This window comes from Schistocerca serialis, chromosome 1, assembly GCF_023864345.2.
Source record: "Schistocerca serialis cubense isolate TAMUIC-IGC-003099 chromosome 1, iqSchSeri2.2, whole genome shotgun sequence".
Lineage (NCBI taxonomy): Eukaryota > Metazoa > Arthropoda > Insecta > Orthoptera > Acrididae > Schistocerca > Schistocerca serialis.
This window is the reverse complement of record NC_064638.1, coordinates 305,850,272-305,858,258: the sequence shown is the minus strand read 5'-3', so window position 1 is coordinate 305,858,258 and position 7,987 is coordinate 305,850,272.

Sequence of the window (7,987 nt, the reverse complement as noted above, 5' to 3'; positions counted from 1 at the left end):
GAGTTCAGCAGGGCTGCGATCACCCAGAGGCGTGAAGCGATAAGAACTCAGAAATTGCAACAGAGCGTCATCTGTGGAAAAATCACGAAGGAATTTTTTCATTTGGCTTTTGAAAGTGCGGACAAGGCGCTCGACCTCCCCATTCGATTGCGGATGGAAGGGCGGTGCTGTAACATGATGAATCCCTTGTCCAGTACAAAAATCACGGAAGGCCTGCGAAGAGAACTGAGGGCCATTGTCCGTGACAATCGTGGATGGAAGACCTTCTAGCGCAAAGATTTTTGACAAAGCCAGCGTCGTCGCCGCAGTGGTGGGCGACGGACAGCGAACAACAAACGGAAACTTCGAGAAGGCGCCAATCAACAGTAGCCAATAAGTGCCGAGGAAGGGGCCGGCAAAGTCAGCGTGCACCCGTTCCCACGGCTGCGCCGGATCAGGCCACGGAGAGGGCAGAGTACGAGGCGCAGCCAGTTGTTGAACACACTGAGCACACGCAGCGACCATGTGGGCGATGTCCGAATCGATACCGGGCCAATAAACGTGCCTGTGGGCCAGGGACTTAGTCCGAGAAATCCCCCAATGGCCCTCATGCAATAGTTTGAGAACAGCTTTGCGAAGAGAGGCGGGCACCACAACCCGTGGAGATGCGCCATCCGTGGCCAGAAGAACAACACCCTCACAAACAGACAGACGAAGGCGCAAGGCATGGTAGTTGCGAAGGGGATCCGACGCCCGGCCCTTGGTCCTGTCCGGCCAACCCCGCTGAACAAAACCAATCACCTGACGCAGGACCGGATCCCGCGCAGTAGCCGACGCGACCTGCGAACCTGTAAGTGTAAAACCCTCGACCGCACGACGTTCTTCCTCATCAATGTGGAAACAGAGGAGTTCATCGCGATCGAAAACCGGGTCGGGGCCCATCGGCAAACGCGACAACGCGTCAGCGTTGGCGTGCTGGGCCGTGGGGCGATAGTGAATCTCATAGTGAAAACGAGACAAGTATAAGGCCCAACGTTGCAGGCGGTGAGCTGCCTTATCCGGAAGCGACGCCGAGGGGCTGAACAGAGAGACCAGCGGCTTGTGGTCGGTGATGAGGTGAAACTTAGAACCATACAAAAAAACGCTGAACTTTTTCAGAGCATAAACGATAGCGAGCGCCTCCTTTTCTATTTGAGAGTAACGCCGTTGGGCATCGTTGAGGGTCTTGGAAGCGTAGGCGATGGGTCGTTCCGACCCATCCTCATACCGATGGGCGAGAACAGCCCCTAGGCCATACTGTGACGCGTCAGTCGCCAGAACCAAGTGCTGACCCGGACGGAATGTGGCAAGACAAGGCGCCGACTGCAAATGAGCCTTCAGGCGGACAAAAGCCTGCTCACACTCGGCGGACCAACAGAAAGGAACGTTTTTGCGTAACAGCTGATGCAGAGGATGAGCCACCGCCGCCGCGGAGGGAATGAATTTGTGATAATAAGCAACCTTGCCTAGAAACGCCTGAAGTTCTTTGACCGTAGACGGCCGGGGTAGAGGGGTAATGGCCGCAACGTGCTGTCGTAGAGGACGTATACCCTCACGGGACAAGTGGAAACCAAGATACACAATGGAGGGTTGGAAGAACTGAGACTTGTCCAGATTGCACTTCAACCCTGCTGAATGCAGAACCCGAAACAGTGAACGCAAATTGCGAAGGTGCTCCTCAGTGGAGGCCCCCGTGACAACAATGTCATCCAGGTAGTTGATCCAGCCGGGAACGGAAGCCGTGAGCTGTTCCAAAAACCGCTGAAAAATGGCCGGTGCGCTAGCGACGCCAAATGGTAACCGCTGGTACTGATACAACCCACAAGGAGTGTTGATGACGAGAAATTCCTTGGAAGATGCATCCAGCGGCAACTGATGGTACGCCTCCGATAAGTCAAGTTTGGAAAAGAACTGGCCCCCAGCGAGCTTGGTAAATAACTCCTCAGGACGGGGAAGAGGATAAGTGTCAATGAGGCTTTGAGCATTGACAGTGGCTTTAAAATCACCACACAATCGCAGACTCCCGTTTGGTTTAGAAACCACCACGACGGGCGATGCCCATTCGCTGGAGGTAACAGGAAGGAGAATCCCCGAAGCTGTTAACCTGTCTATCTCAGCTTTGACAGGCGCACGCAACGCCATTGGAATAGGGCGTGCCCGCAAAAACTTAGGGCGAGCCGTAGGTTTAAGAGTAATGTGGGCTTCAAAATCCTTGGCCCGACCCAGACCCGCAGAGAACACGGACGAGAATTCAGAACACAAGCCATCCAGCTGTTGATACAGAATGTCCTCAGATATGAGGTGCACATCATCATCAATGGAAAACCCGAACAACTGGAAAGCATCATAACCGAACAGGTTTTCAGTGCCCGCATGATCCACCACATAAAACGTGAGGGGCCGAACAACAGACTTGTAGGCAGTGGAAGCATCAAATTGGCCAACGATAGGAATTTTCTGCTTATTATAAGTTCTCAGATTTCGCGTAACTGGAGACAAGGAAGGGGAGCCTAACTCCAAATACGTGCGAGAATTAATGAGAGTTACTGCAGAGCCAGTGTCCACTTGCATGCGAATGTCTTTATCCAGAACACGAACAGTAACAAACAACTTATTCGTTTGAGAAAGCACACAGTTAACATCCATGTCCGATGCCTCGTCCTCGTCGACAGGAACTTTAGGGGACTGACACACAGAAGCAATGTGGCCTTTTTTCCTACATGAATTACACGTGGCCCAACGTTTTGGACACGCGGCTCTGTCATGCTGTACGAAACAACGTGGACAAGAAGGAAGGGCGGAACGAGCCTGCTTCTGTGGTTGCTGTTTTCGCTGCGAGCGTGGCGGCCCAACGCGACGTTGTTGACGCGAGTGCACCGCCGCCACATCGTCGTTTTCCTGTGAAACAGGCACATTATCTGCGTCGAAAGTGGTGTGTACAGCGCCTACATCACACCACGCGTCTATTTGCGCACCAGCAGCGTGAGACACTTCAAACGATTGAGCGATGCTGAGAACTTCCGACAACGACGGGTTTGGCAATTGTAAGGCACGTTGCCGAACTTCTTTATTAGGAGCAAGCCGTAAAATAGCGTCCCGAACCATTGAATCAGCGTAAGACTCATGATGAGTGTCCGTGACAAACTGACATTTCCGACTCAGACCGTGTAGTTCCGCCGCCCAAGCCCGGTAAGATTGATGGGGCTGTTTACGACACCGGTAGAAAAGCCACGCGGGCGGCAACGACATGGGTGTTTTTTCGGTAATAGTTAGACAATAAGTCACACATTTCTTGGAAGGACAGAGAGGCAGGTTCCCGCAGAGGGGCTAACTGAGATAACAGCTGATAGATCCGTGGGGAAATCCAAGATAGAAATAACGACTTACACATAGGAGCGTCGACAACACCGAAAGCCAAGAAGTGTTGCCGCAAACGCTTCTCATAATCCTCCCAGTCTTCAGCAGCCTCGTCATAAGGAGGAAACGGAGGCGGAGAAGAGGAAGACAGACGATGAGTAAGCGACATCAACAACGCCTGAGTAGCAGCCGTCAGCTGTGTTTGTTGCGCCTGAATAGCAGCCGTCAGCTGTGTTTGTTGTTCAATAAGCGCTTGCATAAGCTGTTCCATGTCTGCCCCGACACGAACACACAAGTCCACAACGCGGGGGAAAAAAAAATATCCGACCTCGTCGCCAAAAAGTGTTATAACCTTTAATCACTAATAAAGTGCGTGGAGAGACAAAAGTAGAAACACTCGCGGGTTACATGTTACTAACTCCGTATCTGTCACTCGACCGCCGGGCCGTGACATGCGGCCGGCGCCGTTCATAACCAGGTGGCGCTCCCGCGCTCGGCCGAGCTGCGGAGCGCCTCTATCGCCGTGTTCGTGTACTAACGTAGCGGCACTTTTGAATGTCGTGGCACTGTCACAACAGTCATTACATTTTCCACAGTATTTAAATAAAGCATTACGTTTTACAAGATGTGCTTAGACATGCTCATACCAACATACACAACTAGTATGGCTTACATCTACATGAGATGTTTGAAGATACAGCACTTTGTCAAGCTGTCAAGATAGTCAGGATAGCAATTTTTAACAAAATAGGAAGGGAATAGCAACTTTTATTAAGAAAATCTATAAGGAACAGTCATACTTGGCATCATGCGTTAATGTAATACTACTTGGACATCACTCTTAGATTAAGATCAAATGTGTGGCAATATGAATAAGAATTACTGAGGTGAAATGGTTGAGATGCAATTTCTTCTCGTTGTCTACTATGTGGGTAAGTGGTTCTCTTTTAATATTTATTGCTTATTAAATAAAAATAAATTCTAACTTATTTCCTATACATTAACAAATGAAGTACATTGTTCATAAATTCACAATATGATTCATATGCTGGTGATACAATGCTACATGATTAAGTGAATTTGAAATTTAACTTGAGGACCCCTCCCCCCAATAAAATGGTTACCAAACATACTACATAAACAAATGACTGGAAAACACAGGCAGTGCTCACAGCTTAAAAATTAATTGAACTCAGAACATCACACTAACACAAATAAACAGAAAACTACTTGAAACAAGATGTATTAATCCCAAGTGTCGATCAGTAACAAAAAATAATCAAAGTCCCCACTGATAAACTGATCTAAAATCAGATCCAGTTCAAGAAATTTAATGTCCTAAGCGACTTCATTCATAAAAATACAAGCCCTGTTGAGTAATTAATAGAAATAAAACAGATACCAGAACACTGCTGAACATTTCTAAGACAAATTAAAATCAGATCACAAATACTTAATCTTGTGGAACATAGATTTACATACCAATAGTAGCTGTCATGGTGACTCATCGTAAATCAAATCGCACATGTTACCACATTGCCATTACAGATAAAAGACAGTTAAACTGAGCTTGTTGGTTACATTTCCATGCAGCTAACCTTGGTATGATTGTCACTTCTACACTCCATTTTAAAAATATTAAAAAATAAAATACAGTAGTGTTACATACAGTTACAATGGCATCCTTAAACAGTAAAGTACATTCAGTTACTATTTTAAAACCATCCCCATATAGTTGGTGGAAATGAAATACTAATAACATCTGTTTTGGTATAAAACATAAATCAATAATAACAGTAAAGCAACAAGTAACACATTATGGAAACATATCGCACTCTGGGAGCTTAATTACCTCTTCCAGTGTGGCTTACATTATGAAAAGTAATGTATATAGTAATCAAATATGAATCAGTATTATGATCTCAAGGAAATGCAACTTACGAAATGACATACAAAAACATAACTGTTTAGTACAGAAACGTATGTAACTTGATTTGGTGTTAATAACAACACAAATGCATTCACTGTCAGTGGATACTGAAATCGCTTACATAAACCTTATGATGGTTGTTCGTGTGGGGTCCTGCCCACTCGTCTCGTATAGGGTGCCTAAAGGATGCTGCATTCTCAGAATGCAATACAACAATTCAAGCAAATATCATTAGTAGTTTTATTTCAATAAAACATGTTGGAAATACTTAACTTGTATTTAAAAAGGTGTCACAAGTCATGGGCGAGATGCGAACAGTAGTGTTCTTTGCTATAGACAATGTCCAAACAAGCAACGGATATGGATCACTAATAACTGTTCTAGTAGCACTCTCTGCTAAGCTGTGTTAATACTCTGCGAATACTGTCCACTAATTTCCAGCTGAGGCTGGCAGAACTCGCACTTATATTCACTTCAGCTAGGCACCACTCTTATCGTGGTGAAGTGCTGGTCAGCATGTTATTGGCCGACGTCGTTTCGTCGTTTCACGACCTTCTCTTCTCTTGCATTCCTCATATTCGTTCTGGCACTTGTGGTTACGCCAGAACATTCTTCCTCCCCCCCTCGCCTCCCCCCCCCCCCCAAAGATATGGACCATCGTCAGTAGTGGGGTGAAGAAAGTGTCACCCCAAATGTATTTGACACTTTTCAGGAAGACAGAGAACGATCCGCCTCTAAACTTACATGCATCTGCATCTGCGTTAAAGGATATTAGAGAGTGGATGGGGTGATGGATTGAGATGGAGCTGTAATGAGGTACGATTTAATGGTAGACTGATGATGCCTTCTAGAGAGAGAGAAGTTGCTGCAGGTCAATTTTCCCGCTGTTCTGTCAGGATCCATCAGTCGCACGACATAGCCTGTGTTAGACTTGCATACAATCACGTGTTCTGCATGTGATTTAGAGCATTGTCTACTTGCGATCGTTAACGGCAAACCTCTCGGTCATCAGAGGACTTCCATCTCATGTGTGACAAAACATGACACATTCCTCTAAACGAAATATAATTTATGCGATGTACTCCATCCCCCTGTCACATCTTGGGTGTAATGTTAAGACTTCAACTTAATAACTAAGATGATTCTAAGTTAGCGATAGGTGTTTGTGAGGCACTGCAATCCCCGTGTACACATCTGGCTGACAGATGTGCCTTTTACAGAGTTAGTGGCGGAATGACTTGTAATTTCACATGTTGGATGCAGCTGCTACGCGTTTATCTGTTTCCTTGTAAGAGGTATTCTCCGTTACTAATGATCATTTTATATAGGACTGGTGCATGCGTAGAACAATATTTGAACCATGATTGGATTTGAACGGTGGGTGCTATACATATCTGTAAAGCTATACTGTGCTTGTATAACACACAGCCGATTTTTTAAGGAAGTAGCTTTTTCGTTTTACGGTTTGATAACATAGTTTATTGCAGAGAGACTGGGAAGAAGGATATGTGTCATGCGCTTGAAATATATTTCTTACATTGGAATAATAACAGCGCTGCATTCCATACGACTGATAGGTCGGAAACTCAAGTGATCTAACATTATAGCCTGTTTTAAGTGCGGAAGGTTGTTGCCTTAGGAGTGCGTGTGTTTAAGCTTTCTTACCAGTACCTTCCAGGTACTGAACCTAGACTCTGTAATAATACTTTAAAATTGATAGCTTGGTTGAGCTGCATAAAAATGCTTCAAACTCCATCCGTCTGGAGCTCCATCACGCATAAAAATCAACCATTTCCTGTTCTTATTAACTGTCTCGTACTACATCACAACACTTTCAAATCTGTTGCTACACATTGATAAGGAGTGAAAATCTCCTGGACATGGGCGCATCTCGGGACATCTTGTGCACTTCTAAGGACTCGGCAAGCTCCATTCATTCACAAGACGTGGAATGTAGAGGTCTACTTCTGGTCAGCTGCAAATTAAATCGGTAATGGCACTGCAGGGGGGTTGGTCAATTAGAGGGGGTCTTTCAGTCTCTAATTTTATCCTAAGACTGTGAGAATGCTCTGTGACTCCCATCAGCATAAAGAGATAAATCGTAAATTAAGCACTATTCTTGAGGTGTTAGAAATATGTAGAGCACCGTCAGGTATACATTGATGATGTATATGTTCGACAATTAACAATGAATGGGCGTACTGCACAGTCATCTATCTACATTCGCAATGATACTCGCAAAGTGGAGAAGGGGTTGTTTAGCTATGATACTAAAACTGGTAAACATGCTGTCGCTTGATTGGTCGGTGTTGATATTACTGTAAATTTGCTACAGTTTTTCGCACTATCAGCTGTGATGGTTATTATTTCAATGTATCGACGGTGTCTTTTCCATCCGATCCGTCCACTGGCATGCTGTTGGTTATGACATATTGATTGACTGACAATGCTTGTTTGAGTTGGAGAAGGAGTTTGTAGAGCTTGTCAATCACCTTTGGACTGTAGTTTGGAAACTTTCCACAATGCCTCAAAACTCTTCCAGTTTCCTTATGTTGTAACTCACTTTTATTTAAAATCATCCACTGTGTGTGTGGTGTGTTATGGTAGCAGTAGTAAAAACATAATTTTACAACGTGCAATGTCTAGTTTTCTGCAAGAGGCCATGGATCAGAACGTGTTAAT